Below are 15,289 nucleotides of genomic sequence, written 5' to 3'. Positions count from 1 at the left end.
TTCTGGTGCTTCACTATGAAAACTATGATTACATTTGCAGTGTAGTCTCTCAGTCTGTCTACTGGAAAAATAGTATCCACCATCAGATGAACAGGGTCGAAACAGTATTCTACAGTTTGCAGGATTTTATTCATCTTTAACATGATAATGACAAGCAGAAGTTACTAACATATCTTTTTAAGAGATAGGTCAGTTAAAAAATGAAGAGATTATAAAATATATTTTTTGCATTTACGTTCAGTAATGCTGAAAATGCAAAAAACTTAGAGATTTGTTTCAAATATTTAATAGAAACTTTTGATAACTTGAATTCACATGTGTTGTAAAATGTGAATAGCAATTACCTTAGTGATACTGTTCAGGACACAAATGTTCATACAGAATGAACTATGTGCACTTGGAAATAAACTTTGGGTCTTGGTTTCCTCATCCAGACAGAATAGGAGGATGACTACAACAACTTCACAGGGATGTTGTAGGTATCAAATGCAAGTGAATATTAAATTTATTTGGAATGATTTTATAATCTGAACATCATTGTGATTGTGATAATCATTGTCATTATTTTTTCATCAATAGTAATAATAATTCAGAACTGTAAAGTAAGGAGACATTTCACATGGGTGGATTTCATTATATAAAACTCCAAAACATTTTTTAAAGATTTTAGTCACCCTAATTAAATTCCTCAAAAATAATTACATATTCCTCAGTCTTCCTAAACAAAGTCTATTACATACATATTTAATTTTCCTGCTGACTCAGAATCAGCAAAGTATCAAGAACCAATCAGGAGATCCAGGGTTGTAAGGAGATGCCCTCCAAGGTTACTGAGGAACACGGTGGATACCCAAACCCACATTACCTAGCCTCCAGTGCTAGGTTTTTTAGTACTTAATCTGCATTTTATATTTTTTCAGGCAGGCTCTCTTACTTTTAATTGCTGTTCATGGGATTCCCTTTAGCATCAACCTCCCCTCAAATCTGCCGTGAAGTGGAAGAAGAGTTAATCCAGTTAGAATGGTACATTAGAACGAGTTTGAAGAGCTGAGGGACTCTACTCCAAATATAATACCTTCTCAGGTTACCTAGAAAACACGCTTTTGGTTTGGTTTTTGTTTTGTTTTTGTAACATTGCTGTAAGGAGTTGGCGTTATTCAGAATTTAGTATAATATTGTCCTAGATGGAGAGAAACTGAATTGAAAGACAGTAACATGAAACTGACTTTAATAAAAATTTCTGCATCAAAATATGGTTTTATGGGTGTTTTTCTCTTAAATGATTAGGAAGACAATTTAAGAATTAGAAAACGACAGTAAGAACTGAATTATATAGCCTCATATATATTTTCAAGTAATTGCCTGGTATTTATGCAATATAACAATATATTACATATAATGATTTTTTAAAATGTACCCATTAATTTTATTCATTTGGAGGCAGGGGCTCGCTCTGTCACCCAGTCTGGAGTACAGTGGCACAATCATAGCTTACTGTAGACTCATCCTCCAGGGTTCAAGCTATCCTCCTGCTTCACTTTCCCCAGTAGGTAGGACTACAGGCATACACCACCACATCTACCTAATTTTTTAATTTGTATGTTTTTTTTAAAGACAGGGTCTCACTATGTTGTCCAGGCTGGTCTTAAACTCCTGGCTTTAAGCGATCCTTCTTCCTCTGCCTCCCAAACTGCTAGGATTACAGGCATGAGCCACTGCACCTGGCCTATATTAATGATTTCATATAAACTTTAAACAATTCATTGTCAAGCTTGTAACATATCCACGCCAATGCATAAGTTCTAAAAATGTCTAGACTAATATTAACATTCAGAATTATTCTGATGTTATTTGTATAAATTCATATAAAAGTTTTATCTACTAAAAATTCAAATGTTTTCAAATATACGTAGCTTTGATCTGAGTATCTAGAACATTTATCACTTATTGTTTATAAATTTTTCAAAATTTTATGTATATTCAAATAATAAGACAATGTTTGTTTGATGAATACATACATATTTATATGTTTGTTAAAATGCATACAGTTTACTCAATGCACTACAATGGCTTCTTTCTCCTTATAATATGTGAATATGTAATTAACAACGTAATAAATATCTCCCATGAAATTTCCAAGAAAACTCTTAACTCAAATGTTCCCTGGCCACTTTTTATAGTTCACCATTTTTTCTGTTTTATTTTTAAATGCCAAAGATAAAATGTACTGCTTGGCCACAGAGTACTCATGCAAATATACCCTGTCTGCCCAAACAATATTTATTGATTTTATTGGAGAAGATGACTTCTTGTCAAGTGAGAGACTAGAGATGATAATAAAACTATCCTACTTATGTATTAATTTATAAGATTTGCAAAATTAAATAAGAAACTAAAAAACTCACTTGTGGGATGGTTTGAGACAGATTTCTCAACCTCAGCACTATTGACATAATTCTTTAATGAGGGCAGGAGGTGGGGGGATTGTCCTCTTCAAGGTAGACTATTTAGCAGCAGCTCTGGCCTCTATCCACTGGATCTTCCTCCCCTGACTCTACTGTAACAATCAAAATATTGTCAGACATTACCAAATGTTCCTTGTGAGGCAAAATTGCCCCATGTGTCAACTACTGACTAGTGATGATGTAAAACATCTTTCCTTCCTAAATGAATTATTCGTTGTTAAGAATAATGGTATCAAAACAGCTTGTCTGGGTCTATGTAGCATTTTTGCAAACCTAATCTACACAAACTTGAACAAGAGGACCTCCTCTATTTCCTAAACTTGTTCCCAAGCAAGATCTCCATCTCCCATAGCAATACTAGGCCAGCTTCATGGACGTGCAAACTGTGCAGGAAGCCATGCTTGGTTTAATGCTTTGTTGTAACCACCTTGAGATTCGTAATAAATTTTAACAAGGGGATTGACATTTTCATTTTGCACTGGAATTTGCCAATTATGTAGCCCGTCCTGCAGCAATGGTCAAATCAACATTATCAGATGTATCAATAAATCTATATTTTATCAGTCTAAGTTTTGGAGAGCCTGTGTGCTTAAAAAAAATCAGGTTGAAAGTTAAAAAGGACTAGTCTATAGTAGTAATTTTGTTTAGCATAATGGACAATGATCAGGGTTTGGAATCATAGATTTAAATTTCACCTCTGCTACCTATCTATCTATCTATCTATCTATCTATCTATCTATCTATCTATACACTTTAAGTTCTGGGATACATGTGCAGAATGTGCAGGTTTGTTACCTAGGTATACATGTGCCATGGTGTCTTGCTGCACCCATCAACCCATCATCTACATTAGGTATTTCTCCTAATGCCATCCCTCCTCTAGTCCCCCACCCACCAACAGGCCCTGGTGTGTGACGTTCTCCTCCCTATGTCCATGTGTTCTCATTATTCAACTACCACTTGAGTGAGTGAGAACATGCTCACCTCTGCTATCTTACTAGCTCTGGTATCTCAGGCAAGTTGTTTGACTTTGTTAAACTTCAATTTTCACAGTTATAAAATGGTAGGAGAGGTCATCTTTGGGTTTAAGATTAATTGAGATAATATATGTAAAATAATCAGTATCAGGCCTGGCACCTAGCAAGAGCTCAATGAATGTAGCTGGATGATGTTGATGTTGATGATGGTGATGATGATGATGATAATGATGATGATGATGATGATGATACCAAAATCCATTCTGGATTGGGACGAGAAAGAGTAAAATTCAACCTCAAAACCTTCATCACACAGTTTTTGAAGGCAGATTTCCAGAGTTCAATGTTAGTCTCTTTGTTTGAATTACTGCCAATTTTTTTCCATCACTGCTAACAAAAAAGTCTCAATTCTGAATTTTAAAAACACTACCAAGTGTTTAAAGCTTAGCCCTACATTTACACGCCCAGGCACAATTGTCCAGAGGCACACATTTAATGGGGCTGCACATACACGTCTGCTGACATCACCCTGTCGATGGTGCAAGCGTGTGTGTTAATACATTTCATACATTAAAGATGTAAATTTTATTCTTCAAGCTGAAAGCCAGGTGATTAATTCTCATAGCATAGTGATCAATTGGTGCAGATGCTCCACCTGTATTAATGTTTGTTTTTGTACACATTAGTAGCGGGAGTACACCAATAACGCAGGTGTCTGACACAGAGCTATGCAACATTCCCTTTAGCCGGCAAACATTGAGATCAGTAGTTAGGTTGCACGTAGCACTGCCAATTTTTTCAATTAGACCCATTATTGATTTGATGAAAAAGCAAATTAAACATACCATGGTGGTATGTAAATTGGTTAGAGAGAGCATAAGGTTCTGGTACAAAGCTTCAAAGGCATGCGCTATATGGCTTTCATCAGCAGTAACTCATAGGGGTTCCTGGCAATTGCTGCTATATATGAGGTTCCTTGAGCTATGTGGGTTGGCTAGCAAAACAATCACCTGGAAAGACCAGGACTATATTTTTAAAAATTCACCGCGGTTTTTCAGAAAGAAAAAGAATGCTGGAAATTAAACTTCGGGTGGCTATGGAGAAAAGAAAAGGTATGGAAGCAGCATAAAATTGCTTTTGTAAAGTATGGCTCATTTTTATAAGGTTTGGCTCATTTTGCCTGCCCACCTGTATGGCATGCAAGGTGAATCAAACACGGGTACATATGCGACATTTTACAAGTTGATTATGTTGATTCAAACATTTGTGTTGACCTCTTTCTCAAGTGATTGCATGTTCTCATTGTCTAAATTTAAAGCCTCCTGGCTTGGTCTATAACCAGAGTCTAATCCAACTTTTATACTATAATTCCTTAAAATGTAAAAGAATGTTCTTTCTTCGATGAATGATGTTCTTCAGTTCTGCTAACAAATGAGGCAGAGGTTTTGAAAATGGATTTGTTTAACCTATACTATAGGTTTAACCAAAAGAAAGAAGCTAATAATTAAACCTTCCCATACATTTATCCTTACTGGATTACTCTATATCATGCAAATCCAGCTGAGATGTCATTTTCTTCAAGAAGTCTAACCTGATTCCAAATGTTAGAATTTCCACCATGGTACACCCATAGTACGCTGTGCTACTCCATCAGTGCACATAGAACACTGCTAAGAATGACTCTTTGCTTGCCTGTCTTCCCCAATAGACTCTAAGCTTTAGGAAAGTGTGCCCTCATTTACCCTACTTACTTTTGTATATCGCCTTGCAGAGTAATTACCATAAAGGTACCAAAAACATTTAAAATAATTAAGGAAATCATGCAGTAAAAATTTTGTCAATTTTAAGTGAAAATGTTTATTAAGTAAGATTCCAAAGAATTTGCTTTTCTCACTGCAAATAAGGGACCTAGCAGGCCAAAGGATTGGTACTGCCAAACGTTAAGCTCTAAATTTTAACTGTATAAAATATGACAAATCTGTCAAGACAAACTGGAATCTCTCAATGACTATTTCAAGTGCCACCAAAATAAGTAGCAGGTGCACCAAGGTCATATAAATATGTTCTTCACATGTTATTTAGCAACTTACACAGGAGAAGGCAAATAACTTTTACAGAGAAGAAAGAAAAAGAACAAAAGTGATGTCCATAACTAGGTAAGGCTAAGACCAAAAAGAAAAATCAGAGAGTTGCAAATTTTAAATATCATCAGATCAATGATGGAAAAGAACTTTTTATATCAGAACTCAAAAGAAAGAGAAATAGATAAGAGAAAAATATTGGAAAGGAGGGAAAAGTATAAATATTGATTGCATTGAAATAATCAGATAGAACCAAGAGAGACTGGGGAGGGTCCTCCATTTGTGATAGGACAATGTCTGCAAATAAATAAAGAAATAAAGGGACAAGTGTTACAGGTCATCAGCAGATATTGAGTTGCCAGGTGAGCATAATTAGAGAAAAGACATTCATTCAGATCAGATAGTCCATCCAAACAATTACATTCCTTATCCTTTGAATTATAACATCTTATATCTACCAAGATTTCAGTATGTGCCCCAAATTAGCACATTCTTTCTCTTTCCTGGCCATATTGGGGCACTGCATACATGCACATCTTCACAGAGAATGGCTTAGATCAAAAGAACACATTGTCCATACAGAGAAGCTCTAAAATGTGAAACTTAGAAAAATAAAGTTTTTGTTCACTTTTCCCCTTGAAGGAAAAGCATTCCATCCAAACACATGAGGATGGCATAAATCACCTGAAGAGTTCTTGATTGTTTTTGTTTTTCTTTATTTTTACACTTGTAAGTTCATTTTTTTAAAAAAAAGAGAGGAAATATAGAAGATTGGAGCTGGCACTGCCAGCAGTTTCTGATGGGAGAGAGCATATGTTTTCTGTCATGTTGGCATCTGACTGCAACAGCCGTGCGGAAGTCAGTTCAAGTCCTTACATCAAAGTTTGCTTGCCATTGTGGGGACGTTGTTAGAAGTTGAAAAAAAGCAATGTCCATTTGAAGCTTGTCTGTGAACTTTGCATGAACCGCTAGGAATAATGTAGTGTGATGACAAGCCAGTTATACCTTCCACTAAATTTGCTGTCTGGAATGAACTGAAATAGTGTTTGGTTTGTGTAATTACGTCCATCTATCTTTATATTCCAGCGGCATATCGCAAATTGAAAATACTAAAAATTGACTGTTGGTTCTGATATTTAATGATTGCCAAAGACAAGACGATGATTTATTGGTTACTTACCGATGTGACACATTTGCATCTTATTAGACGGAGATTACTATTCCTTAAAATGCGGACGAGGCCTGATCATGTCTGATGGATTGATTTGATTTGCAAATGTAATCAAACTAATAAGAGGGAAAAAATGAGCAATAATGCCTTGTTTTTCAACTGGCAATCACTCCGCTGCCAACAAGGCTGATATCCCTGACTAAGCAGCCTTTACACAGTCTTCCTGTCACCTCAAATAAACAAAGGGATGCTAAGAGCTTGATAAAAGGATAACAAGCCAAGTATGGACGCAACATGGAGCCCACACCTCTGAACTGTGCTGTTGTCGGAGAGAACAAAAGTCAACGGCAGGAGATATAACACAACCTTAACAATCTTGAGAAAAACAATGGCTATAATCAGTTCTATATTCCCATATGAAGTCATGGTCAATGAAGAAACTTTTCTTAAAGTAAAGATACTGCCATCCTCCTTAATGCAGAAAATAGGTCTCTGTTCATAAAGGGACCCCATTTCTGGATTAGTTTAACTATTTAAAATCCAAATGGTTTCAGAACAACCATGCATATAGAGTTTGAAAACAGCATAAAAGCCCTTTCAGGCAGATTCTGGCTCTCAGTTTAGTCCACAGACTATGGCTGATAATCAGAACATGGGAATAGAGAGCCGCAGAACAGTCAATGCTGAAATACTAGGCCAGGAGGCGTGGTTGACATCTGACTTACATCACTTTCAAAACACTTCTTCAAGACTCTTGACTATGTGAGACAGAAGAATTAAAATTATGATCACGAATAGGCTGCAGAACAACAGTCTCGAAATACAATTTCAAAAAATATTTTGATAATGCATAAACCATGCATCATAGTCATAAAATACTCACAGAGACTGTCTCCCAAGAATAGCAGTGTTAGTAAAGCTTATCATATTGTAGGCTCTTAATATACACTTTGTTTAGTGCATAAATGAATAGGCATGAGCTTGCTACAAAAATATATTGCACATGGTATTTTTGTTGAGGAACTGAATATTACAAAATGTTTAGGAAAATGTCAAACTGAATTTATAAAGCTTATTTCCATATTCAGATGTCTCAAAAAATATCCTAGTTGATATTTTGTGATAACCTGGCTACCCATTCTCAGGCCATATAAAATGTACTCAACCATCCAATATACTACAGTTAGATTCAAATTAAATAATAAATAATTCTATTCTAACTATAAAAAATTGCCTTGGCAATTTGAGTTAAAGTTTCACGGCAAATAAACAGACATGTTAAAACCCTCAGAGTATAAAGGGTCAGACAACCGATCGGGTTAATTAAAACCCGTGGATTATTCACAAGCTAATTTTAACCAAATGTTATGTACTGATCTGCCAGAAACAGTGTTTGTTCACAGATAGCATCAGTGCTTACACGGTACGTTCAAAGATGCTTCTATTTTGTGCAGAGAGATATAGTAGAGAGGCTGACTGAGATTTATTATTGGGGTGTGCCTTTAAAGCATCTTTAAATTCATGTTATTTTATCCTTCTGCTGTCTTTACTATTTAGCTCTGCATCAAGATCCTTGGCAGTTGTTCCAGCAACCAAATTCTCGACCACTTGGGCTGTTGGCCATGTTCCCCAATCACAAATCTCAGTCAGTCTCTCTACTACATCTCTCTGCACAAAATAGAAGGATTCTGAACCATATCTATAAATTAATAATCCTTCAGAAACAGGTTTGATCTGATATATTCACAGAGTATACCCAGGCTATATCAAATAACATAGGCCTATTGTTTATACTTTGTGATATATAATGTTTCAAATATACCAAAATAACTTTCCTAAAACATATTCGCTGCTATTAATCTATCTTCAAGAAATATAACATATTGTCCACACAAATGTGTGTGTGTGTGTGTATATATATATAAAAATAATGTGATATAGGAAAAAAGATGATAATTTTTAAATATCTAATACTCTGCATAAGCAGGTATAGTGTACTCTTTTCTAAAAAACTGTTAGGGATAATGATAAGTATCAATAGTGCACAACTGAGCATTAATAGACCTGAGTTTTAGTCTCAACTCTGTCTCTGACTAGCTTGTGACCTCATGCAGATCATTCAACTTTCTTGATCTTAAGTGTGTTTATCCATAAGTGAATGTGCAAGTAAAGTCATTTAACATTTGTTGAACATTTGAAATTATATGTCAAAGATTGGACTGGGCACTTTGCCTATGTTAGCTCATTGGATTATCTCAGATATCCATACAGTAGGTATTAATAACCCCAACTTATATATGGACAAACTGAGTTTATGGGATGTGGCAATACTAAGATTTGAACGAGGGTCTCTAACTACAAAGACAGTACATTGCTGACTTCAATATGGTGCCTCCCCTTAAAATATAAAGGTCTAGCAAATTATCTCTAAAGGCCATTCCAGCTCTATCATTCCAGAATTGACTTTTTGGGGAAAAGGATCTAGCTTTCATATTCCATATATTAGAAAACGGTGTTAGAAAACTTCCTCTAGACAGGCTTTTAAATAAACAATCATATTTTGAAAGTTTGGGAACATTTATTATAAAGCTCTCTCTTTTAGAATAACAGCAATTCACAGAAACAAAGCTGAGAAATCTGAAGTAATTCTTCTATGTTTTTCCCCAAAAGATGAATCTAGAAAACATTGCACTTGAAGCTCTGAGACTGCATTCCTCTTTTAGGTATACAAATCTGTGCTGAGGACACCCTGCCACTGACTGGGCTTTGCCATGACACAGACAAATCACAAGAGTAAGAGCAGCTTGACTTTTTTTCTTTTTTCCTAAAATGCTGACCATGTCAGGAAGAGTTAGTTTCTTCAGGAACTCACAGCTGCTCCTTCTCCCTCTCTCCCTCTGCAGCCCAGGCCACCATGTGCCCTGGCACAAACGTGCTGACTGGTGGAGGAGGCCCAGCACTTCAGGTAATTAATCCTTTCCTAATGTAGGTTAAGCAGGTGTGAAGCCTCCCTCATACAGAGAGGAGGTGGCTGCTCTTTGGAGACACCCCTAGTGTTACGGTATTTAATTGGGCTCAGATGGTTCTCAGAAACTGGGTAGGTGTGTTGCTGACCTGGACATTCAGTTTTCAACTTGCTTAAGCTAAATCCAGTTGACGAAATTGGTCCTTTCCCCTTCTGGGCTCCCTAATATTAACAATTTGTGGTTGCCAGAATAATGCCCATTCTGGCAATGAAAATGTAATTTCCTCATTGGAAGCAAAGTTATGTCATTAATGGAGACTAGCAGAGTTTAAGATTAAGTTGAATTGACTATTGCTCTCTGAATTATCAGAGATTGGGTTTATTCATTATATTTCTCTCCTTTCCCAAATACAATGCACTAGTAGTTTTAAATTCATATGAAAATAATATTTTACTGCACCATAAGAGATCCAAGTGTACATAAAAAGCTAAAACAAAACCCCTACTTTGAGTTTATATACTTTGCATATCATCCCTGACACTTGCTATAGGAAAAAACAAAAACAAAAACAAAAAACCTGGCAAAAATTAATATAAAAGTTGTGGACTACTCTAGAAACCAAAAATTTTGAAAGTGTGTTTTTTACTGGGGGAATAAAAGTTTTCTTCTGAAGAGTCACAGTAAAGTAGGTATAAACAAATGGAGGTGTTATAACCATTCAGCATGCAACATAGGACTCCTTAGACAGTTGCCAATGAGTGATTTTGGCAAGTTAAATTGGTTCTTCTAATTGAATTCTTCTAATTGAGGTTATTTATGATGACTGAATTGGGGAGGAAACAGCATGATTTTAGTGAAATAATATTTCTATAAGAGTCTAGTGCTGTGGACACACTTGGTATGGTGTTAAGATATGTCATTTGAGGCCAAGTGCAGCACCTCAACCTGTAATCCCAGAACTTTGGGAGGCCGAGGTGAGTGGATTGTCTGAAGTCAGGAGTTTGAGACCAGCCTGGCCAATATGGTGAAACCCCTCCTCTACTAAAAACACAAAAATTAGCCGGACTTGGTGGCGGGTGCCTGTAATCCCACAGGCTGAAGCAGGAGAATCCTTTGAACCTAGGAGGCAGAGGTTGCAGTGAGCCAAGATTGTGCCACTGCACTCCAGCCTGGGCAACAAGAGTGACTCTGTCTCACACAAAGAAAAAGAAAAAGAAAAAAAAATCTCATTTGAGCTGAGTGCAGTGGCTTATGCCTGTAATCTCAGCTACTTAGGAGGCTGAGGATGGAGGATTCTTAGAGCCCAGTAGTTCCAGGTTGCACTGAGCTATGATCACGCCACTGCATTCCAGCCTGGGTGACAGAACAAAACTCCATCTCTAAAAAAAAAAAAAACTAATTTGTAAAATGCCATTAATATCAATAGTTTGGGTCACTTTTGATATCAGTTAGTACAGCTTTCCTGTTAAATTTGTTGAAAATTAAAGAAAAGAGAATAATAAAAATGTATACTTAAAGGGAGAATAGTGCTTCGACTACATCTATGTGGACCCTTACTGGGATTAATAAGGAAAATTCATTGTTCACAAGAAAGAGGGAAATGAACAGCAAAGGAATTTGCTGTAGCTTTCGCCTTCCTCTTCTCCTTTCACTGCCCTTATAATCCCTCTACAGAGGTGATGCAACAGTCTATTAGATCTCAATATCAAAAATATTCCATTCCTCACACCTTTAATTCCTCCCCAAGTGTCCATATTGAGTTCAGTTCAACTCCGTTTCTCTTTTCTTCACCCACACCAGCACCATTGCCTTTTACACATCAAAACCACACTTTGTTTCTTGAACCTGGTGGTTACTTATTCACTGAACCTTGGTCTAACAAGGAGGTAGGCTGACTCAGTCACATAAAAGAACACAGCCAAGGCTGATATTCTTGGGCGAAAAAAAGCAGACAGATGAGCAAAGGTACATGGCTTTTCTCTACTGAGGTTTCTGATCCAAAATTATTTCAAATTCTCCTTCTAGTGGAAAAAGCTCTATCCTTTAAAACACATACTTGCTTCACTATAAATCACTAGCACTTTCAAGATGACAATTCTATTCTGTGTTTAAAGTGACTTGAATAGTTCTCTTCCAAAGTAATTAGGTTACTTTCCAGTTTTCATGAACTAATTTTTATAGGTACAAAGCTGGATTACCCAGCTATTATATGCACAAAATACAGTGTTATCATATCAGAAATTCTAAGTTCAGCTGAGTAATACAGGTTCCCTCTTAAAAAAAAAAATTGTTTTAACCTGAATAGTTAAAACAATTTTAAGAAATCACTTCTCTGCCTGTTTAAAACGTGCTTTAAATGACTATATTCTATAGAAAACTGTTTCTCAGATGCCTGATGTCTCCAGCTGCCACACAATTTATATCTCTTTCCTCTGCTCTTTGTTTTTCAGCCATTTTCCCTGAATGTCAAAGTCAATTTAGTGCATTTCACTTTGCTGAATAAATCAGAGGCGAAATCCTTGCTAAAAGTGAAAATTTGATTTGCTAAAAGGAGCTTAGGGCAACTATTAATCAATATATCCAGAGTGTCAAAGCCAAGGCCAGGATAGACACGCATTCATTTGGAGATTGGCTGAGGCAGATAAAGGGGGACGCAGGGGAAAAAGTGCAACCAGCCCACTGAACGGAAGTGGGATTAGGGTTGGAGAGAGGGTCAAAAAGGAGCAAAGGGGAAACCAAAACATTCTATGCATCGTGTTCTGCATTCCTCCCCCAACTTTTCTCTTAGAGGTGGAAAAAGCTTTTTTAATCAAGCATTTAAGCATATATGAATTACACTAATTATGCTAGCTTTTATATAACAATTTTCTCACAAGACCCACAAGGTTTTCTCTCTTTAACTTATCAAGCAGCTTAAGAATAACTAAAAAGTCAGAGGTAACAGCTCTATTAACAAAAAAGAAGAATGCCAGAAAACAAAATATGCCAGGTCTATAGGATATTGATATTTTGATAATCTTCAGGTAAGTTTCAGGAAATTTCAGTCTTCTAAAAGATTACAATACGTAGTGAACTGAATGATTGAGCTCATCCTGTCACTTTATCGTTCAAAAGAGCTTAGCAATTACCATGAACTTGCCTTAAAATGATAACATATTTTAGGACATAGTACATATAGAAATCCTCAGTACTCAGGAATTGCTTTCAAAAGTATTGGGAAATCTTTCTCTGTATAAAATAATTCAAAAGTTTCAATTTTAATCTTTTCAAAATGCAGTTCAACTCAGGGCATCTTCAGTTAAAACTTTCAATAGCACTTCACTGCCTTCAGAATAAAATTTGTTTTCCTTAGCATGAAATTGAAGGTTTTTCATGATGGCATCCTTGCAGATCTCCCCCGCCTCAAGTCACATCTTCTTCCTATGCTCCTCCTTCTAAGTCCCCATGTGACTCTGTAGGAGAGGACTATCATAGCCCTCGTCATTCAGTTATAGTTGTCAAATCATCTCTCTGAATCACCCACCACACTGTGAAGATCTTAAAAGCAGAACTTGTGCTGTATTAATGTGTGCATCCTTAGTGCACAGGGTCTGACAGAGAGTTCATTAAATGCTTATGCATGGAAGGAAGCAAGGAAAGGGAGGCAAGAAGGAGGGAGGAAGAAACTAAGAAGAGACTGTTAAGTGGTAGAGCTAACATTTTGTATACGGTTGAAAGTCTTGCACAACTACTCACTTCTGCTCCAATTTACCTATAACTTTCAATCAGATTAATTCCCCGGTGATCTGAAGAGAGTCAGAGAGGGGGAGCATCCAATCTTAGCAACCAATCATTTGAGAACTTTGCCAGCTCTTCACATGAGTGGCTAGTGATTGACTTGTTTTAGTAAAATTTGTAATCAGGAATCTTTAGGATACACTCTAGTACAAACACATTGATTTTTATTGATGTAAAGAAGGGTTACACATTTCCTTTTAAATTCATTCTCCTTCCCTTTAATCTTTCATTTTTTAATATATAGATAAGATTTCCTGACAGGGCAAATATGTTATATTTGCCTTAATTTGTTATGAAACGGAGGTAGGTAATCTGGAACAAATGACAATGAACAAGAGAAAAGCAGACAAGGAATGAAAGAAAGATATAAGGAAGCCACTGTTAAAAAATCCAAAGCAAACCAAACCAAACCAAAACCAAAAAAAACACATTAAGTATACTATGTGCCTAAATTTCATTATCAACCATGTGTGTCAAGGTTCCTGACTCTCAGGTTTACTCATCTATAAAATGAGACTAATAAGATTAAAACTTACCTACAGAACTGTTGTGGACATCACATAAAAGTTTATAAGGGCCTTTTTTAAACAATAAATAACTATGGAGATGTTAGTTATTTTTATATTTAAAGTTTAATCCCATGAAAAAAAATAAAGTTGAATAAATTCTGGAACTAATAAAGTTGTAAACCAAGTAGATGATCACAAATATATGCACACACATGTATATGTATTTATGCAGACATAGATCCATCATTCAGGGTAGATGTCATGTCATGCACATCTTTTAAATTTCCCATAGTATGAAGTGTAGTGTTAGATATACAGCAGACACTCAAATACTTAAATTGCATTCAGTGATTACTATGAAATAATTATTTCACTTTGATCACAGGTATACAAGAGCATGGTTAGGTATGGATGGCAAATATGTTCTGGGGAGTCCTGGAAACAAGCAAAAGCAATGCTGGACTGGAGATCATATGAGCACAGCATATTTAGTATGATGACAGAATTGTATATTAGGTCAAAAACAATGGCGTGAGTGGTGAGGACAAGCCTCTCTGAGCATTTTTCACAACTTCGGCTTGTCTCTTGAACTAGACCTCTGTCTAGGAAACCTAGCTACTCCTCTGTTGGTCTACGTTTTTGTTTCCAGCAAGGGTAGCTGCAGAAATTACAGTCCCTGAGTAATACTTCAGATTATTTTTTTCAAAACTTATTTCTCAACTTACTGGTTCCTGTTTCTATGCCATAGTTGTAACTTCAGAAACTATTAAATTGTTAAATTTTCAGTTGTTTTAAGCTTGACCAAAGAGGCTGGACTAAATCGTTTAGACCCTAATGGTCCTGCCCATGTAGAATAAAATTATGACAATATCTACACAATGATTCTCTTGGTTAAATAAGCTTTTCTCCCCTCTCTAATAAAATTGATGTTTGTTCTGAATTTTTATAAATTGCTTTTATGAATACGAACGTTTTAGGTCACTTGGTTTTAATTGCAATGACAATCTATGGCAGTACCTTGAAAATAAAAATGAATAGTAAATTCTGTACATTTAGTTCATGCTTTATAATTTGAAAATTATTTATACATATAAATAATTTCCATATGCATTTTTTCCTCATTTGATTTCTATTTTAACTGATAGAGCAATTAAGTAACTTACAAAAAATTACTCAACTACAGCTCAAGTTTTCTGATTTTACTTTCAGAATTATTTGACATTTATTAATCACAACTACAGGTATACAGGTATATAACTATCAGGTACATTAAAAATAACCTTTAAATATTTCATAATTGAATACTCTTTCTTTTCTTTTCTTTTTTTTTTTTTTTTTTTTTT

The 15,289-nt window shown here is 35.7% G+C and overlaps 1 protein-coding gene across 15 annotated transcripts in view; it reads right to left on the bottom strand.

Moving 5' to 3' along the window:
• Positions 1-15,289, bottom strand: part of ESRRG (estrogen-related receptor gamma) — a 683,317-nt gene that overhangs the window by 39,468 nt on the left and 628,560 nt on the right. The gene's annotated exons all lie outside the window — the stretch shown is intronic.

This window comes from Mandrillus leucophaeus, unplaced genomic scaffold (assembly GCF_000951045.1).
Source record: "Mandrillus leucophaeus isolate KB7577 unplaced genomic scaffold, Mleu.le_1.0 Scaffold309, whole genome shotgun sequence".
In the NCBI taxonomy this organism is placed as follows: Eukaryota; Metazoa; Chordata; class Mammalia; order Primates; family Cercopithecidae; genus Mandrillus; species Mandrillus leucophaeus.
The sequence above is the reverse complement of the archived record's forward strand: the minus strand, read 5'-3'. Positions and strand labels throughout refer to the sequence as shown.